Source organism: Pinus tabuliformis, chromosome 4_1 (assembly GCF_031772625.1).
Source record: "Pinus tabuliformis cultivar Carrire ecotype Pingquan chromosome 4_1, CPIR1, whole genome shotgun sequence".
Taxonomy (NCBI): Eukaryota; Viridiplantae; Streptophyta; class Pinopsida; order Pinales; family Pinaceae; genus Pinus; species Pinus tabuliformis.
In genome coordinates, this window is record NC_142303.1 from 101,204,894 (window position 1) to 101,226,377 (window position 21,484).

Sequence of the window (21,484 nt, forward strand, 5' to 3'; positions counted from 1 at the left end):
ATAAATAGAATGAGGGTTATGGACTAAATATAAAAAGAAGTTTTATTTATTTACGATATGTCTAGTTTATTTATATTTTTATTTATTTACCATACCTTTTGAGTAAGTATAAAAAGACGTTTTATTTATTTACCATACCTCCACTTTACTTATATTTTTATTTATTTACACCCTTACATGTATATAAGGTGACTTATGGAGTAAATATAAAAAATGTTTTATTTATTTACCATACCTCTCATTTATTTATATTTTTATTAATTTACCATACCTCTTTTATAAATATGGTATTTGGCCCATAGGATTAACTTAAATAAAACCTATTCTTGAAAATGGGCGAATGGATTCACTTAAATAAAACCTATTCTTGAAAATGGGCGAATGGAAGGTTGCAAGTCCTAATTTCAAGGGCTAAATTTACCTTTTTTACCCTCTCCCTTAAAATAAGGTGGGCTATTTGAGGTGATTTGTAATAATGTACTATGATACAAAATATTCGCCCACTAAAAATTTAAAACCCCTTAATTTCGCCAAAGGGCGAACATTCGCCCCTAAAATTATCCTTGGTTGTGTTGGCAGTTTGGTGGCCAAGCTAAAATTCTAAACTGACATAGCTTTGTTCCAACCTCAAGGCAGAGTTTAATTTTGGCGTGTCGCCCTACACCCAAAAATTGGAGAAGCTACAACTATACATATAAAGTGGGAAGTTGAAACTTGTGATCCGAAGAGCCTGCTTTCATTTAAATTATTTTACATTTCTTCTTCATGTGGTATCACAAATTTGAATTGTCACAGTTTTCTGCCACATATTTGAATTTCCACATATTTATATGAGAAATTTGCAAATGGAGATTTGAGTCCTCATCGTTAAATCGGTGATCATTGTATCAACAGTATCAGACTCTATTTTGGTGAAAACCACTGGATCATTGTAATTCTAGGGGCTGGAGAGTTTGACAATAAACAAATTATGAATGCATGAATCAGGAAAGCGTTGACCGTTGAAGAGCAAAAGGCCAGTGTCTGGTTTGGTTGTTCCAGGAAGACAGGAACAAGCCTATCAAGCAACGTTTGCATTATGATATTTCTGGGACGTTCAACAACTGAGATGGGAAGAAAAGAGAATGGGAGGGTGTAAACCTCCAATGTCACATTTAACTCTACATTGACATCTACAAACTGCTCCTCGCATTCTGTATTCCATGTTATATAATTTCTCGCCTTTGCAGAAAATCGCTTGTTTTGACTTTCCAATGTTTTGGAGCCTCCAATTCTGCAAGAAAGCATTTCCACAGTGCAGTCTTCAGGTGTAGTGATCACTCAAAAATCCAAAATAGGAGCAACTTCAAAGTTTAGAAATTCAATTTTCTGCAACGTGCACTTTTGTTTATAATTGATGTTGTTCCTGATGGATGACTGAAAAATTTGCTGATTGGTTGAGGCATCCCAATGGAGTCTTTGTATATAGGAAGGCTGATTCTTTCACTTCGCTTTGCAAATAAATTCGCTTTTCTAATATTTGGTTCTTCTAGTTCTTCCAATTCTGCTTTCCACACTTGTAACAATTGAACATTTTTCCTTTAGCCCACGAGGCTTTGGATTGATAGTGAATGGGTGCATTGTTAAGGCACTCCTTGCGATAGGTCATCGGTTCAAATCCCCCATGGGTACATAGGTTAGTCTTAACTAGAAGAAAAAAAAAATTGAACATTTTTCCTTTGAATGGATATCATGCAAGGCTTAGTCCATCTAAGGCTATGTTCAACAACACCCAACACATCCACTACAGGATATAGAGTTCTTCCCGAGACATAAATTTTGGCTGAAAATAGATGAGAAGAGCCTCTTCTGTTGCTGTTGTTGTAGCTGCAGCACAGGCCTATAAAGGCAGGAAATTGCATTGCTACTAAGGTAAGGTGTATTTTTTAATTTTGAGTGATTTTTGGAATGGATCAAATATTTTTATTTGGCAGTTATAAGGGTGAAGATTGGGATTAATTTTGAATAAGGTTGATGATTTGTGGAATGATAAGGTGAAAGTATTTTGAAATTTGGAGTGATAAGGTGTGATTTATAAATCTTTGAAGTGATAAGTGAATTTTTCTAGAGAAAGTCATTGTTGCACTCCAAAGTAATATTTTACTTTGAGAGAGATTAAGTAAGTGAACATTGTTGGGCGGCGGATCCCCCCATAGCAGATTTTTGGGGCTTAAAGCCTAGTTTTGGGTCAATGTAATGTAAAGAACCCGAAAAATGCAGGCGCGGAGTGCGAGAGTCTAGGGTAGTCCACCCTAAAAATATTGTAACTTAATATCATGTGTCGGGCTACCCATGGTCGGTAGACCATGGGAATGTATAAATATAGAGAGGCTCTAAGTGTAGAAGGCAATTTTATGAGTATTGATCTTAAGTGATATGGGTTTTTGAATGTGATATTTGCTTTGAGTCTATAAGTCCGAGTCTTGGGTTGTAGGAATAGGAAGAGGCACTGTAGCTGTGTGTGCAGAGGGCTAGTAGAGTCCACAGTTGTGTGCGCGGACCCTTGCAGTTGAGTGTGCAGGGTGGAGTTGGAATTGTAATAGAAAAGAAGTTTAATAAAAGCTAAGTTCATTCTAAAATATTGTGCATCCGTTCGTAGATCTGTATGTTTATGCTTCTGTTACATTTTTATGCATCTCTTTACATTCTATGATTGCGTGCACTTGTTATGAAAGTGAATGATTGCTAAGACTATTGGACCCACAACATTAAACCAGATCTATAATAAAAGCACATTAAGGGTAGAGGATCTAGATAGTGCCCCTTCCCACTTTGTTCAGAGCTACACGAAGGCCAGACAGCTACGCGGAGCAGTGCAAGTGTGTAGGATCGGTTCGCGAACTTTCTAGACTTCATCAAGACATCCATAGGGTGCGGAAACCTGGTTCCAGCACCCTCCCATACTGCCTCAGGTGAGACATCAGTTCATACACCATGGACTATTGCCGAAAGGGCTGGTAGTTTCAGGATTTGTTTGGCTAAAACACTTCTGAACCTGGGTCAGGCCCCTATAAGCCAAAAAATGGTTCCGTTGCTAGGACCGGGATTTGCCTAAGGGATGTTTGATGTCAGAACACTGGAACCCTACGAAGAGGGAAACTGAAGATTGGTTGTATAAAAAGCTTCACGAGTTCATGACGCAGGAAAATATAACTCCGCAGATATCTGAGAAGAGGTGGATGGATCGCTACGTATATACGGAAATCCATGAGATCTTCTTTGCGTCCTTCTCTTCAGAGCTGTATGATTGGATCATGAGGTTAGCTGACAGCCAGGGAAGGTACAAGCTCGATCAACCAATAGTGTGGACTCTGGAATTAGTACGTAGACTAGAGGCATCAGAAGATAAGATCGCGTGGGCTATGGACCATTGGCTCGACTGGATAATAGGGGGGTTTATCACTGAGTTCGTGATAGACACAACCATGAGCTATAGCGAAGCAGAATGACATTTTCTCAAGGGACCGCGAGGTAGGTACATCAAATCCCTGAATACCTGGATTAAGATGTTGTTATGTGAGAAGCAGGTTATGTGAATACATTAATGATTGGAATGACATGCAACAAAAGGATCTACAAAGGGATCGAAGGGTTAGGAAACAGTCCTTTAATTTCACTGCCATGAGTGAGCAAGGAAGAGCACGCTCATGTTTCCTCGAGAAGTGTGGTTAGTTTGATAAAGTAGCGCATTCTGTAGTTATCACCTCCACTTACGCCATCACCCACTTCACCAACTTCACCTCCATATTCAACCACCCCACCTCCACCAAAATCGCAGTTCAGCATGGCGAGCGCAATCAAGCTACCCGTATTCAAAGGAGTAGGGAATGAGGATCTGGACCAGCTCTAGTTCATGGTAAGAGCAGTGTGGGAAGCATAAGGAGTCATGGATGACAACATTAAGAAGGCCACATTGGTGATTGTGCTACAGGATCGCGCGCTGACATGGCATATCAAGCACTCAAATGATCACCCAAATGCAAGAAGAGAAGAGATCCAAAATGCGCTGAACAGAGAATTTAGCCGGCCGAAATCAGAGACACAGTCAATCATCAGATTTAAAGAGACCGCGATGCTTCTAGGAGAGACCCCCTAGGATCTGGATCAAAGACAGAAGGGTGTGATCTGCGAGGCCAATATGATGCTAACGGATGCATAGCACTACGCGTCGTTTATGGCATCTTTGACACCACACCTGAGGATGGCGCTATCACAACAGAAGATTTCAACCCAGGCTGAAGCATTGGAAATGGTGATGAGGTTGCATGAAACAAAAATAGAGGATTTGGGGTTGGGAGTCCAACAAATCCACGTGCAATAGCAGAACTTGTGCTTGGAGATGCAAAATTTGACGCAGGATAGGGCACCATGAATAGAGGCACGCGAAGAAGTGTTTTGCATAAAATGTAAAGGCCAGGGCCACAATAAGGATCACTATCCAGTATTTGTGAATTACTTGGCAGGAGGGTGACCAATGCTGTTGAGACCAGAGGCACATGCAGGGCCAAGTGCGGCACCCATTCTCTGGTGCACGATATGTCAGGTGGGAGGAAAGCACACGATGGACAGTTGTCATTTGCTGCCGAAGTATACACAGACTCCCCAATAGCTATTTTGCAACTTTTGTAGATTGGTGAGCCACGAAAAGCGTACTTGTCGTAGCTATGAGTTAATGATGAAGCAAACCCCAGCATATAGAATGCAGATGAAAATGTGAGGCCTTGACGCAGCCGCGGGGATGGTGCGCGTTGGATTTCAAGGGAGAGGTGGATGACAAGGAGGAAGGGGGCCAGGAAGGGGTTGCGGACATCTATCTATTACAATTGCGGAAGAATAGGGCACTACACTCGTGATTGTACCAACCCAACGAGAACATCTTGTTCGTACTGTGAGTAGTTTGATCATGAAATGATAGATTGTCTTATGCTGATCACATGGATGCATGAGAAAGGGGTACTACAACCTACTCTAACTCAGAATATCTAAATGATGATGTCTGAACCATGTGAAGAAGACCCCAACGTGAACATGATGCTCAGAAGTGGCACAACCATAGGGGAAGACAAGGGGAACCAGCCCGAGGAAGATACATGGGTTCGCAAGGCTCCTACAAAGGAACCTAAGTTTGACTTGGAATGTGCAAAGGAGACATTTATGGAAGCTAAGAAGAGCTTCATGGACGTCTCTACTTCAGGTAGTAAGGATCAACTAGAGCCAGGAATGGATCCTTCTATGCTTACTACCTTTTTAGAGACATGCATGAAGTTGCTGCGTGACAATAAGGAAGTTAAAGGAATACAAGAGCTGATCACTAGGTGTGCAGGGTGAGGTGAATTGCACGTAGTCTGGAAGCTGGGAAAGCATGCATTGCACACCAGCAGGGAAATGATATTGACAGTGCAAATTGGCGAGTATGAAATGGATCAGGTAATCCTAGACTTGGGCTCGGACGTGAATGTGTTACCAAGGAAGACATGGGAACACATGGGCAGGCCCGCATTATAGTGGTCCCCGATTCAATTATGGATGGCGAACCAACAAAAGATCTTGCCCATGGGAAGGTTGCAAGGGGTAAGAATGGATATCAAAGGCATGAGCACACAAACGGACTTTGAAGTGATAGAGATTGTTGATGACAACAATTCGTATCCTCCGTTGCTAGGCATAGACTGGGCCACTGATATGAATGGAGTCATCAACTTGAAGAAGCAGAAGATGATATTTGAGAAAAAGTCTCTACGTGTAATAATTCCGCTAGACCCAGCTGAAGGAGAGCGCTACATTGAAGCCATGCACAACGATGAGCTGGATTGCATTTACCAGATAACGGCACGAGACCAGGATCGGGTAAACCCAACAACAGATGGGAGAATCTCATGGGAACTTCGAATTTAGATGAAGAAATAGAACACTGGTAGAACCAGTTGCACAAAGTAACAATGTTGAATTGCAACATGATGATTAGATCACTGCGTTGCGTGATGACCAAAGCAAGGGAACTGCCAATAGATGATGGGGTAACATGAGTGGAGGAATCCTTAGAAAATTTGAAAGTGCAGTACTGGAACAACAGCAGTGCGATATGCTATAATGGGTGTTGTGCGCAACACTCACACGATGGAGCCATACACATTAGAAGACTATGGGGAACTGGCACAAATGTAGAAGACGGATATACTTACTGTGTGGAAGTCCCTAGCATCCAACGTGAGATGGGCAGTTAGGATGAAGTAATTTTTGATGGGTGCAAACGTGTGCTGTGCAAGCATACCCTAGATGAAGGATCGAAAATCAGAGCCCAATGTAGGAAACGCGACGCATGCTACAAAAATTCCACATCACAGCCTTCACAAAGCCATGTGGAGTCATGAATAGAGTTTACCAGATGGGATGAACTGATTGGGACCTGCATGTGCCAGTGGTACGATCGGCATATGGGGCCATGTGTAACAACCTAGGTGTGGAAATGGTTCTGAAGACAATGAGAAGAATCAAGGCCGGTGTTGTGGGAAAGAGTCCTCCCGTAATCACCCCCATAATTACGAAAACACATGAGGATTAGAGCGAAGAAATTATGCAGTTGTGCAAGGACGAACATATGCAGATTCAAGAGGCCATTCAATGAGGGAATATTGAGCTTCGCAAACTCGAAGAAGATCGGGTGCGACTGAAGCAGAAAAGCATATAACGAGGAGATTGAGAACTGGAAACCAAAATCTCATAAGCATTACGCTTCGACCGAAAGATCGGGCCATGTATGGGAAACCCTACCCTCGCACTAGAAGGTTGTTGCCAAGAGATTTTGGCTATACTACCATGGCTGCAACCGCACCGTATCAGACAGAGTCACCAAGGAAGCACACTGCATAAAGAAGAACACAAGGTGTTGACAGGTGTGAGGGTAGCTACGAGAGGTTCACAGATCGGATTGAGAGGTGACTTGAAGCCTCACACCAGTAGTGAAACCACCTGACTATTCGTAGGAAGCACAGTCTCAGCACTCCAAGTAGTTGAAAGAGAGTGTGGGACTATAAAAGAGTCTGTAGGGGGGCTGCATGGTGTTAGCTACCTATACCAATAGGTTTCATATTTCATGATTGGCAAAGAAAGTTCCAAATATGATCTGCTTTGGTGATGCAAAGATCCCATATTTTCAAGGGAAGACAATGTGTGTACATAGCTTGATGATGACTCAATTTTGGTGGATGGTCCAACAGCCTAATCTGGATCATGCCATGTTTCAATTTTCTGTTGCAGAATAGAGAAATAAGTGTGTCCAAACTGTTTAATCTTGGCAAACCAGTAGTTAGGTAGAGAATTAAGGTTCCCAACTGCTTAATCTGGGACCTTGGAAGCAATAAGGGTAGTTCTAGATAGAAAATCAAAAGAAAAAGCCAAAAGAAAAGAAAAAGGCACATAAGGGTCTGCAAGTCTAAGTGCACCCTCCATGAAGAAACAAAAATGCTAGGCAAGTAGATGGGTAGGCAGATGGGGTTGCAGAAATATCATTCCTTTCAATTGAGTGTTTGGTAACCTTTTATAAAGGAACATCAGTGGATAGAGAAGGTCCTCTTCTCCATCATTTTGCAGCAAAATAAAGGAGCATGTCTAACTTCCTGTTTCCCCCCATTCACATTCATTGCTAACAATCCCATCACCAGTTTTGTTCATGAAAGAATTCAAGGCTTTATGTTGGTTCTTGTTTCTTTAAAAGCCACATTTCTTGTGTAAAATTCTTTTCATTTTGATCTACTTCCTAAGCTAAGTTGTTTTCATATAAACTTATTGTTATCACTCCTCATTCACCTTTTCCACTCATATTAACCCCTAACTTCTTATTATCTAAATCCCTATGTTCCCCTTTTCCCTTACTATTATAAACACTATGGTGTATAAACCCCAAGCATTCTATAAATATTCCCCCGATTGGCATTATAGCCATATGTCCAAAGTCAGGGATTAAATTGACCTCTGGTCAGTTTGACAACCTAAGCCTCACCCCTCTTTTCCCTTCAGAAACCTTTGAAGATCCCTTACCCACTTCATTTGCAAAAAACCCTTGTAAAAGGCCACTATTTCCCCTAACCCGCATTATTTGCAAAAATGCACTAAAAACCCACTCTTCTGCTTTATCCAAAGTTTGGCGCAATACATATTTTCATAAGAATACATTGGAAAAACCATATAAATTCGCCAAAATCCAAAATCCCCGCCGGGCGCGCACTTCAAAGAAAAATATTATTTAATTCCCCACTCTCTTCCGTATTGTCCGGGCACTTTAGCGATCCGTCGACCGTCGGATCTGGGTCTTTTCATCGGACGGCCCACATCCATATCGGGTCGGGCCTGACGTCTGTAAGATAGCACCCGAGAAACTGTCAGAGGGTGACGTCAGGCCTCTGCCACGCGTCACCCCCATATGTTCTCGGGTCGCCCTCTGACAAAACAACTTCCGTATTAAGGGTGGTCCGAGAAAATCCACTTACCGCTTGTGGTTTTAGGCCGGTCCCGCCACTCCCACATCATTGCCACGAGATGCCCATGTCATTACCTCCTCATCGCCACATCATCGCCTGGCCCGTCATTGCGCTGACCTGTCCGCCACCTCGCCAACCCCGTGGACCACTCACAGGCCGCCACGTCACCCGATGACGTCATGCTGACGTCATCCGACCCTGACCCCACCTGATGACGTCATGCTGACGTCATCCAAAAAAAGTGCCAAAAATCCCAAAAATTCCATATTTTGGTCGAAAATCATGTTTTTTATAACTTTTGTTAAAATGACTGTTGCTCACCTCTGCATGCATTTTACGACCAATCTGTCGCCAACCTGCCGAAATCGACCAGAAGACCATTGGCGCGCCAATTCCACCCACATTTGTGACCATTGCCAGCAATTCACGAGGTATTTATCCGAATTATTCCCCCTGCGCCTGGTTTTGTCCATAAATGTCAAAAGATAGCTTAAAATAGTAAGAAAACACTGAATTTACCAGTAAATCCCTGGTGGTTAGCCTTCATGTTCAACTGTTGAATCAAAATTCACCTGCAGAGCCTTGTTTATCCAAGTTTTCACCAAACCTGCAGTCTGTCCGCGCATTCGTGGACTTAAAACCCGAACTGCTCTAAATCACCATAAAGAGAGTTTTTCAGGCCGAGCATTTGCTCTATCAGTCCTCTGTGCAGTATTTCAATTGCTGTCACTGCAGTTTACCCCATTTTCCTTGCAATTCACCTCTCTGTGCCAAGAAACACTCCTCTGTGTTGCTCTGTTCAGTAACACCAGTTCTAGTACAAAGCAGAGTCCTAAAGTAACCATGGAGACACCAGTAGCCCTGAATATTCAACCTCTGAATGCTCCACAAAGAGAATTAGAATGGAAGGCCCTGGGGGATAAGGATTATCAGATGATAGACTCATTTTCAATAAATTCCAAATTTAACATCCATCTGTTGAATGAGTTAAAGGCCCAACACCTCAGTGGAGCTGATATTTTAGGGCTTTGGGACTCCAACTTGCCCATCTACAACCTCCCTCAAGTCAATGCCCTTCCAGACTTAATCCATAGATGCTGTGAATGCTATGATCCATGTCAGAGAGTTGTTCTCAATCCCTCAGGTGCAGTCTTGTTCCATATCACCCCTGAGGCCATAAATCAAATGCTCAACTTTCATTCTGCAAGACCATTGACTCCTCTCTCCATGCTAGATTTACTAAAGAAGGGGGGAAACCTGTCCAGTGCCTAGATCATCAAAATCAATCAGTTATTCATACAGCCAAGCTCTGAAACTGTGAGGATGCCTCCTATTGGAAATCCATACCTCAATGACTTGGGTAAAATGCTTGTAGATTTGATCAGCTATGTCTTGGGCTACAAGGGAACTGAGGATGTTGATGACACCATTATGGCTATGCTGTCCATATTTTCTCCTGGGAAGCCTCCTGCTGTGCACTATGATTATGCTACATATATTGCAAACAAGATTCATGAGCAACTAATGAATCTAGAAAGGGAGAAGGTGTTTAGATACACCAGATACATATATCATCTGTTTTTATTTTATCAACCTGACAGTTTCCCTATTCCTCTCAAGAAACTTGATGCCCAGGGAAATCCAAGGTCAGTTGTGTTTTGGACTTCAGTTTTCCATCACACCTCTTGCTCACCATACACATACTGTGAATTCATAGACCTTTTCATTCATCCAGCTTTGACCTTGTTGTATGGTGTTCCTCCTCCAACATTGACTGATGAAATGCAAAGAATTCTTCATCTCTCTAAGGCCTACAGCATTGGTGATTGGTACTTTTACCAACACCACACAGTAATCAGAATATATGGCTGTGAGTTGGACCCTTATAGGCTGCCAAGATATGTCCCTATGAGACTATTTGCCTTGGAGTATTTCAGGCAGTTTGGAAATGCAGACCACAGCCATTTCCATAGTAAAAACAAAAAAGTGCAGCTAAAGGTCAGGAACCAGCTAGGCCCTTTCCTTTACAACATAAGGGAGGAGGGATGGAAGGAAGCAGATGGCATGCTATAGGCCCTCAGATTGGAAACCAGTTTTCGCTGGGTACCTTATGACCCTAATCATTTCATTTCTCTCAAGAGGGTAAAACATAAACTAGGTGGCTATCCTCATGTCAGATTGCCTCACATTGAGAAGTATGCCAACTCATTGAGTTGGAAAGAGGGCACCTTAGAAGAGGCAACTACTAGAGAGAAAATGATACAAGCAAATGCAAAGAATATTGAAAAAGAGGTTGACTTGGAAACTTGTAGACAGGTTTCCTCTTCATATCAAAGGCAACTAGGAGCAGCTGCCTCATCTTCCACAGCACATCAGCAAGCAGCCAGAACTACTCATCAAACTTCCAGCAAAGGCAAAGAGAAACAGATGGAGCCAGAACAGCTAGCTTCTACAGAACAGCAGCAAGAAGTACAACAGCAAGAGGTACAGCAGAAAAAACAGCAAGAACAAGAGAAACCAGGGAAGCAAGAGCAAACATCTGAAGCCCCAATATCCACTGAGCAACAGGCTCAAGGGAATGTGCCCCCTAGGCAAGAAAAGACAGTGGAGGCCTCAGTACTACAGACTCCACGACAAGAAGAAAAGGGAAAGAAGAGGGATAGAGAGCAGGGACTCTCCTCGCACATCTATAAGTCAAGGGGGGAAAAGGCACAGAATGAATCCCCTCTCTGAGGAAGAAATGCCTACTGGGAAATCTTTGGGCATGGGCCCACCAAGCATGGAAGCATCTGCAAGTTCCTTTCAGCAGGAACATGAAAGGAGAGTTGGAGGAGAAGTCAGCTCTTCAAGCCAGCAAAGGGGAGCTGAGGCAGGCATCAAACAACAGATTACTGATATCAAAAAGAGGAATGAGCCACTTAAGATACAGCTCTACAATCACTTGTTGAAGATGGCCCCTACAAATCAACAGAGGTTGATGTCTGCATACGATGTGCATGAGGGCAAAATGATAATGAGTCATTTCATGCCAACCATGCTGCAGCCTCAGTCAGCTGCTGACTACATAAGGACCAACCTTGAGGTCCTTTCCAAGGACATCCACCCAGTGGATCAAATTGAATTGCATAAGCAAACGGGTGAGATGGTGTATGCCACCTTGGCAGACAAGACATTGGTGAACTACAGGCTGGAAAATAGCCTAAATAATATAGCTGCCCAACTTGAGTTGGAAAAAGCTTCCTCCCAAGCAAAGGATAACCGAATCAAAGCGTTGGAGGACATCATTATAGAGCTTGGGCATGATCCCAAGGACATCAAGGCTGTTCAAGCGCTATTGAAACTAAGGGATGCAGACATGGCAGCATTGAGGAAAATGATCAAGATTCCAACAACTCTTCATCCCCAAACAGAAGAGGTTGCCCAGCTGAGACATGACCAAGATGCATCAGCTATGCTGATCTCATTATATAAACAGCTGATCCAAACTGAGGAGAAATTGGGAGAATCAGAGGCTGCACTGCAGGCAGCATTACAACAGAAGGAAGGAGGCCAAACTTCTTAGCCCCCTCCAGAGATAATCAATATTGAGGAACCTCCTCAAACTACTGCTCCTCCCACAGAACAGACAGCACCCTCTACATCAGCACCAGCACCAACAACAGAGCAGGCTCAAAGCTTGGACATGCAGAAGCTGAAGAGTGAAATCCAAGCCCTGGAAGCCCAAATGGGAGAACTAAATGAGGCCAGGGAGAGTCTAGCTAATCTAAATGAGAAATATGACAAATCAAAACAAAGCGTAGCTGAGAAAGGAAGAGAGATAAAGGCTCTCAAAGAGAAGATAAAGGAGCTGGAGAAGGAGCTCACCCTTGACAAAGTGGTGGCTGAGCTTAAGACAGTTTTATGGGCCAACATTGGCCAATCAATCACAGACCAATGGCAGTACATTGAGACTATTCATGAGCAAATGGAGCTCATAGGAAAAGCACACAGAGAAATCCAGAGAGCAAGGGCATCTCTAGGCAACATGCCTGAGGTAGCCAATAGAATGATTAATGTGCTCAACAACCGTACAGGTCCTCAGCTGGCAGCAATGGGAATTCCCAGCAGAACTGAAACCATTTTGCTGATAAAGAGGGTCCTTACATTAAGAAGCCTGGTACAAACACTGGAAAGAAGAAGCCAGGACATGCAGACAGAAGTAAACAGGTTCATGGACAAATTTTTAGTACTACAAGGCAGAGGTCTTCCTGGCTTACTGAACAACGCAGGTAGGCTACTTTTGCATGAGAACTATGCAAAGAGGGTCAACACATTTGCTTCAAATCAGATCACTGTAATACCAAGTACTTCAGAAGAAACAGGGCCAGCATCTGGGAAAAATCTCTATGATAGAGTAGAGAATTTATTTTTTATTATGAATGAGATCAAGCATTTGTTTGAAGTGCCTCCTAACTTCTACAAATATACAGAGGCAAATGAGACCTTGGATGCAATTTTGAGACATCAATTTCCCTCACAAGAATGGTGGACCAAAATGATACAGTTGATACTGTAATCAAAAGCCTTTCATCAAATTTTTTCATCAAAAACATAAGTCATCATGTACAGGAAAATTTGATACAGTCAGTATGATTGAAGAAAGATGGACTGAGCCAACTCAGCGGAAAGATTCGGCCACTACAGCAGCACTGACAGTTACAGATGACAGGGCCGAGAAAGCTACAGCATGACAGAGCATAAAGACACATCATTAAGTATTTATGCAGAACGCTCAACCGACTCAGTGGCCTCCAAAGGTCAAAAAGGACTTCTGACAGAATTAAAGAGCATTCATTTTGTATTTAAGAGCAGAAATAACTTCTTTATCTGCTATTTTGTAAAGTTGGTGAGCGTATTTAATTATCAAAATGACTCAGCGGTTCAGATATTTGTAGAACCGATTGTATATATTCCCCCTCGCATAAGCTTGCAGGGGTTGTTGTTACTTGTTGAGAAAGAGAACTCGGCTGTATTTTTTGGAGAGATAATACAAAGGAGCTTTTGGAATTTCAGAGATTGTCTTTTTCTGGTGTATACTGTGTTGGAACCATTGAATGCTGCAGAATTCTAGTGCTATAGCTTGATACAATAAGTTTCTCTATCTCTGTCTATGTGTTATTTTTGTATTTCATTTCTCATGTATGTGATCTAATCTTAACAAGAAAGTAGAAGAATAACTCAGGATTTGTCCATGGAGGCACCCTGAATTCAATCTTTCATTGTTACAAATGTTTTCTTCAGGTTTATCTGTTAAATTGGAATTCTTAAATGCTCCAAATTACTATAAATCTTTGACAGTATATGTGCAGTAATTCTTAGATGCTACTGAACACATTCTGCCCTTCCTCAACGTACAGTCACACTATATATAAGTTTCCATTTCACTCTGTTTCATTTATCAACCAAAATTTGTATCATGAATAGCTGTCTGGCTCTACAGTAAATCCTTCTCCATCACATACATCAGGACCTACTCAATTTCTGACTCCATAAGCCCAATGGACTAGAAATCCCTCAAACATTTCATGCCTTTCTCAATCAACAGTTCACAACCAAAACCTCAAACAAAAAACTGAACTCATAACTAGCCTAAAATCTTCACAAATAGAGATAAATCTTAAAGAGAGAGCCCTCTCTGATTACAATTTGGCTAGGATCTGTAATCCAAAGCTTGGTTAGTGGTTACCCCGGCCGTATTCCCTTGGGAGTCAAAGGGAACAACCTGGGTGTTAACATAATTTGCGACTCCGCTGGGGACCTCCTCAGGATTTTCTAATTTCTGTATATTTCTTAAGGCTGCAGAAGAACACTGAATGTCAGCCAGTGAAGCATTCAAAACTATTTTTGGTTTTACATTAACAGGTTCTGATAAAAGTTGCTTCAGACAATCTTCATGCTAGCTTTAAGATATACACAGCCATTCCAAAATCTTGTCTATCCCTTGTAGACACAAAAATATTCCAAAAACATACTTAAAAAACAAGTTCAGAAGCTGGCTCCCAAGAAGAATCTGCGATATACAAGGTCAAATCCTGACCCCAATCCACCAACTGTTTTTGAAAATCCTAATACAATCCCTAAAATCATTAGGAAGCAGCAAGGACAGGAAACTCTTGATGATTTTAGTTCTGAGACAGCTTACCCAAACCCTGTTCCAACTCCAATCAAGGTTCTATTTCGGTCTACCCCTGATTCCCCCAGTTCACCATCCACATCTCAAAGCCCTCCTTTCACACCTCCATCCACTGCACATATTTCCTTGACCAACACTCTAGTTTCTACCATTCCCATTACCCCTGTTGTACCAGTCGTTCATGTTATCCCAGTTATCCCTGTCAATCCTATAAATCCTGCAAATATGGCTAATAGATATGCACCCTTGCAGTTGCCTGCTAATGTTGCAGCTCTACCTCAGGACTACCAATCCAAGATCTCATATTTTGACTCCACTGGCCCTTTCACAGCAATTCAGCATGCCAAAAGGATGCAAGACCATTTTGAGAACTATGAAATAGATGATGACAGTGTGAGAATGAGAATCTTTGTTCAGAGCCTGACAGGGGATGTAAGAACTTGGTTTAGATCACTGGCTGTAAATACCATCACAACTCCTAATGAGCTTTATCAAGCCTTTACTAACAGATGGGAGAAAAAGAAAGATCCCCTGCACATACTTGGTGAATATGATACAATCAAACGAGGTCCTCAAGGGACCGTTTTGGAGTATTGTGCAAGATTCAACAATGTATATAACGCAATACCACAGAATTTAAGACCTCCTCCCGATTTAGCCTTGTACAAATTTCTCGATGGTTTTGACCCTGATATGGCATATCAGTTGAAGGAAAGAGCCCCTGAAACCCTTGAAGATGCCCAAAAGGTTGCTGTCACAGTAGAGGCTAACTTGATTTCCAAAAGAAATAGGGCAAGATTGGAAAAGAGAACCACCTTCAAAGAAGAACCCTCAGCCTTTGATCAAAAACTGGATGCAATACTCACTGGTATGAAGAGATTGGGTGATAGAGTAGAATCAGTTGAGAGAAAGTCATCATGGGAAGCACCACAAAATAACCCTATCAGGAATCCCAATTTTAGGATAAATCAAAACCCAAACGTTGGCAAGGCCGGTTCTGATCCAGACATAAGACCTCCGTTCCAGGAAAACTATACTGAGGCATCCACTTCCAATGAGCAAACAGATGACACCCACATTAACCTGATGGGCCTGAATGATGAGCAACAAGTTTTTTTGAGTCAAGAAGATCATAAGGATGATGACATTCAACAATTCCAAACCAGGTCAGGTGAGTCATTTGACTTTAAACAAGGCTATGACACAGCTGTTTATGAAGTTCATAAGCAATACAAGCTAAGAAGCAGAACTATAAATGTAACACAGCCTGAAAAAAAAAGGATAGCCAGTAGCCCAAAAGAGCCATAGTCATGGAGCCAAATGACACAACTGATTCAGTTACAAATGAAGTAACCTTTCAAGAAGTCACTGAACCATTGCCCTCAAAACAACAGTCTATGGCTACATCACCCTTGCAGCCTAATCCAAGTAATACTCCTCAAGAGATGAGTAAAAAGGACAAGCCTCAAGATCAAGATAAGAATCAAGAAGAAAACTTAGTGAACAAGGAAAAGGCTGTCACCCACAACACCAAGATCCAATTTGAAAGACCCTTTGACTTAGAAGCTGAAATTGGCAAATTGAAGGTAGCTATTCCTCTTTCAGAACTAGCCAAGCATGACATTTATAAACAACAAATCAAGAAGTCTCTTCAACTTACTCATAATAAAGATAATTTCAATGTGTTGGATGACACCCCAGAATTGTTTTTCGGTCCAGAGGTTGATGGAAAGACAGCAGTTACAGGGATCTTACCTTTCTATGTTAGCCTGCATGTTCATGATAAGATACTACACAATGCAATGTTTGACTCAGGTGCCTCTCACAACCTGATGCCTAAATCAATCATGGAAAGATTGAATCTAGATATTACAAGACCATATAAGGACCTATTCTCATTTGAATCCAGCCAAGTTAAGTGTTTAGGCTTAATAATAGACTTATGTGTGTCCCTTGTTCAGTACCCAAATAAAACAATTCTAATGGATGTTGTAGTTGCTGATATCCCACCCAAATATGGGATGCTGTTATCAAGATCATGGGGGGCTAAACTCCAAGGTTCCCTACAATTAGACATGTCATATGCCACCATCTTAGTCTTTGGTCAACCCAAGAGGTTATATAGAGAGTCACTTATGAAATACATGGTCAGCAGTGAAGAAAAACCTCAAAACTTTCCCATATATGCTATCCATTCTGACATAGACTCCTATATTCTCTTCAATGATAAAACAGGTCCCACAAATGATGAAGAAAACCAGACACTCAAACAAGATCAGCATATAAATGAAGAAACTACTGTTCAAGAAATAATGATTGAGAAATCAATTGACAAAACTGTTCAAGAAGGAAAACCAAATGCAAGCCAAGATCTCAAGTTGTTGATGCTAACTCCCGTAAGAGTTGACAATTCTTCCCTTAACCAAGAAGTCCTCTGGTTTCTTGAATTTGATGGGTCAGTCAACAAATTAGGGGCGGGAGCAGGGGTTTGGATACATAATAAACAAAACAGTCATGCAGAAGGCTGAGCCTATAGGTTAAACTTCAGGTGCACCAACAATATGGCAGAATATGAAGCTCTCTTACTAGGCCTCAAGCTAGTAAAATCCTTACAAGCCATAAAAGTTTCAATCCTTGGAGACTCAGACCTAGTTATCCAACAAGTAAAGAGTAATTTTGTCACCAATGAAAAAAGACTGAGATCTTATAGATCTGCTGCTGCTGAACTACTAAAGTCCTTCACTGAATTTCAAATTACCAAAATTCCTAGAACCCATAACCTGCATGCTCATAGTTTGGCTACATTTGGAAGCACTTGTAAACTTCCTTCTGAACCCCAGCATTACTTTACAGCCGAGGTAAAACACATACCTTCTGTCCCAAACAATGTCAAGGACTGGCATGTGTTTGAAGATGATACCCATATAAATCAATTTTTGACTTTGCAGCAAGAATTTTCAGGGCTAAACATTGATATGGAGGCCGCGAGTGATTCACAAACACCAGGTGAACAACACCAAACAAGTATTTCACCCAAAACAGCAAACCAAATGTTACATCCAACCATTTTTAACAAAGAAAACCTACAAGAACTTAAACAAATCAGTTGTGAGGAGATAGCTGATAATGAAGCTGAAATTTTACAACTGAAAGATAATTTCCTCCCAACAGGCCTTACTCCCTTGGAAGACATTTTCGACTCAAATGATATTCTCAGGAAGCCAAAATTGCAGCCCCTCAATACTACCATAGAAGAGTGTAACATTGGAACTGCAAAACAACCCAAGATAATTAAATTGTCTGCATCTTTACCACCTGATCAGAAGCCTAAATACATTGACCTCTTTAAATAATTCCAAGATGTCTTTGCATGGAGTTATGAGGATTTAAAATCCTATGACACCGCTGTTATTCAACACACTATCCCTCTCAAGCCAAATCAAAAACCCTTTAAGCAAAAACTGAGGAGAATCAATCCTATGCTTCTCCCAGCAATGGAGCAAGAGGTACAAAAAATGTTTAAGGCTGGCATCATAGCACCAATCAGATTTTCTGATTGGGTTTCAAATTTGGTTCCTACCAGAAAGAAAACTGGTGAAATAAGGCTTTGTGTTGATCTAAGGAACTTGAATCAAGTGTCCTTGAAAGATAATTACCCCTTACCCAAGATGGATCACATCTTGCAAAGAGTAGTGGGGGCCTCAAGAATTTCTTTACTTGATGGATTCTCAGGTTTTAATCAGATCCTAGTACACCCTGATGATCAAGACAAAACCGCATTCACAACCCCATGGGGAACCTTCAAATATGTCAAAATGCCTTTTGGGTTAAAAAATGCAGGGGCTACATTTCAAAGAGCAATGGATATTGCTTTTGCCAAAGAGATTCATGACTTCCTTGTCATTTATTTAGATGACCTCACACCATTCTCAAAATCTGACCAAGAACACTTGAAGCATTTGAGACAGATATTCTTAACATGTAGGAAATACGGAATTTCCTTAAACCCTAAGAAATCTCTATTTGGTTTAGAAGAAGGTAAGCTGTTAGGTCACATCATTTCAAAGGATGGCATTATAATTGACCCAGACAGGATACAAGCTATCTTACAAATGCCCCACCCAAGAAACGTCAAAGAATTACAAGCTTTCTTTGGAAAAATTAACTTCTTAAGGAGGTTTATCCCAAACCTAGCAGAATTGATCAGATTACTAAATAACATGCTTAAGAAGGATTCAAAAGTGAAATGGATAGTAGAAGCAAATCAAGCTTTTGAAGGCATAAAGTTGGCCCTTACCCAAACACCAGTCTTAACAAATCCTCAATTTGACAGAGAATTTATCATTTTCTCCTTTGCCTCCCAGCATACCATTGCTGCTGTCTTATTACAGAAAGATGACCAAGGAAATGAAAAACCCATTGCTTTCTTTAGTAGAGCTCTTAGAGATGCACCCCTGAAATATCAGATCATGGAGAAGCAAGCTTATGCTTTGGTCAAGGCCATTAAAGACTTTAGGATTTACATCCTATACTCCCATGTTATAGCTTATGTGCCAAGTCCCATTGTGAAAGACATACTCACCCAAGAAAACCTAGAGGGCAGAAGAGGCAAATGGATTGCCAACATATTGGAATTTGATATTGAAATAAAACCTACAAAACTGATAAAAGGGCAAGGTTTGGCCAAAATAATGACAGAAGCAAACTTTCAAGCCTTAGACATTAACCAACTGGACAATGAACCGGAGCTGGCGACTCCAAAGATCAATGCAGCCTTTGAACAATCCTCTTGGTATTCTGATATATGTTATGTGTTACAAAACCTGTGTGCTCCCCCAGGATTGTCCAGAACTAAATGTAGGTTCTTAAAAATGAAAGCTTCAAGATTTTGTGTCATGGATGGCAATTTGCTTTGGAAAAACCATGAGGGTATATTGTTAAACTGCTTAATTGAGAACGAGACTAACAATGTCATGAAAGAATTTCATGCAGGTGATTGTGGTGGAAATTTGTACTGGAAGTCCACTGTGGATAAGATATTGAGGGCAGGTTATTATTGGCCCACTGTTTTCTTTGATGTCAAAAAAATTTACCACTTCATGTCATAAATGCCAAGTGTTTGAGGGAAAGAGAAAGTTACTGCCACTTCCTTTGAGGCCTATTGCAACAGAAAGACCTTTTCAACAATGGGGCTTGGATTTCATTGGGGAAATTCACCCCTCATCCTCAGGCCAACATAGATGGATCCTCACAGCCACAGACTACTTCACCAAATGGATTGAGGCCATCCCATGTAGATAGGCAAATGATTCAACAATCATTCAGTTTTTGGAGAATAACATATTGTCTAGATTTGGTTGTCCTGATAAGATCATAACAGACAATGCTGCTGCCTTTAGATCCAAGAAGATGGTCAATTTTTGTCACAAATTCTATATTACTTTGGGCCATTCTACTGCATATTACCCTCAAGGAAATGGCCTAGCTGAATCATCAAATAAAAGTCTTATAAACATCATAAATAAGATGTTGGAAGAAAATAAGAAGAACTGACATAAGAGGCTTGTCAATGCCTTATAGGCAGACAGACTAACAACCAAGAGATCTATTGGGGTCAGCCCATATGAGTTAGTCTATGGATTAGAAGCCAAATTTCCTTCATCACTAGGGATCCCTGTTATGAAACTACTTCAAGAAAGTCAAGCTGAGTCCAATGGCATACAAAGAAGGATCAATCAAATCGTATGCTTGCAGCAAACTAGAGACCAAGTTTATAGCAGAGTTCAAGTTTTACAAGAAAAGTTAAAGAAAGCTTTTGATAGAAGGACCAAGGCTGAAGATTTCAAAATTGGTGACAAAGTCCTCAAGTGGGATTCAAGAAGGGAAGATAAAGGAAAACATGGAAAATTTGATTCCCTTTGGAGAGGACCATTTGTTGTTCAAGCAGTACAAGGAAACAACACTAACTTCCTTAAAAGTCTTGATGAAGCTGATTTGGATGAAGGTCTTGTGAATGGCAGGATGTTGAAGCACTATTTTGACTACTATCCGTGAGTGTAGCCTAATTCTCCCTTGTACATACTCAGCTGTATATATTACTTTCTGTTAACATGTAAAAATGTAGTTTCCCAAGTTTTGTAAGTTATCAGCAAAAGTCAAATAAGTTCAGATATCTACCAAGATGGCAAGAGCACAATTTTGAGATTTCAAAGAGCAATAATCCAAGTTTTGATAAAAGAAGCCAAGGGCCAAGGCAATCTGACCTGCTGTTCTTGGTCTTTCAAATGAAAAAACCATCCCCATGTGGAGCCACTGTTAGCTACCTATACCAATAAGTTTCATATTTCATGATTGGCAAATAAAGTTCCAAATATGCTCTGCTTTGGTGATGCAAAGATCCCATATTTTCAAGGGAAGACAATGTGTGTACATAGCTTGATGATGACTCAATTTTGATGGATGGTCCAACAGCCTAATCTGGATCATGCCATGTTTCAATTTTCTGTTGCAGAATAGAGAAAGAAGTCTGTCCAAACTGTTTAATCTTGGCAGACCAGTAGTTAGGTAGAGAATTAAGGTTCCCAATTGCTTAATCTAGGACCTTGGAAGCAATAAGGATAGTTCTAGATAGAAAATCAAAAGAAAAAGCCAAAAGAAAAGAAAAAGGCACATAAGGGTCTGCAAGTCTAAGTGCACCCTCCATGAAGAAACAAAAATGCTAGGCAAGTAGATGGGTAGGCAGATGGGGTTGCAGAAATATCATTCCTTTCAATTGAGTGTTTGGTAACCTTTTATA

At 41.1% G+C, this 21,484-nt stretch overlaps 1 pseudogene; it reads right to left on the bottom strand.

Annotated features, from left to right (window-relative positions):
* Window positions 1-903: 903 nt before the first annotated feature.
* Window positions 904-4,409, bottom strand: LOC149174421 (uncharacterized; annotated as a pseudogene).
* Between the last annotated feature and the right edge of the window lie 17,075 nt (window positions 4,410-21,484).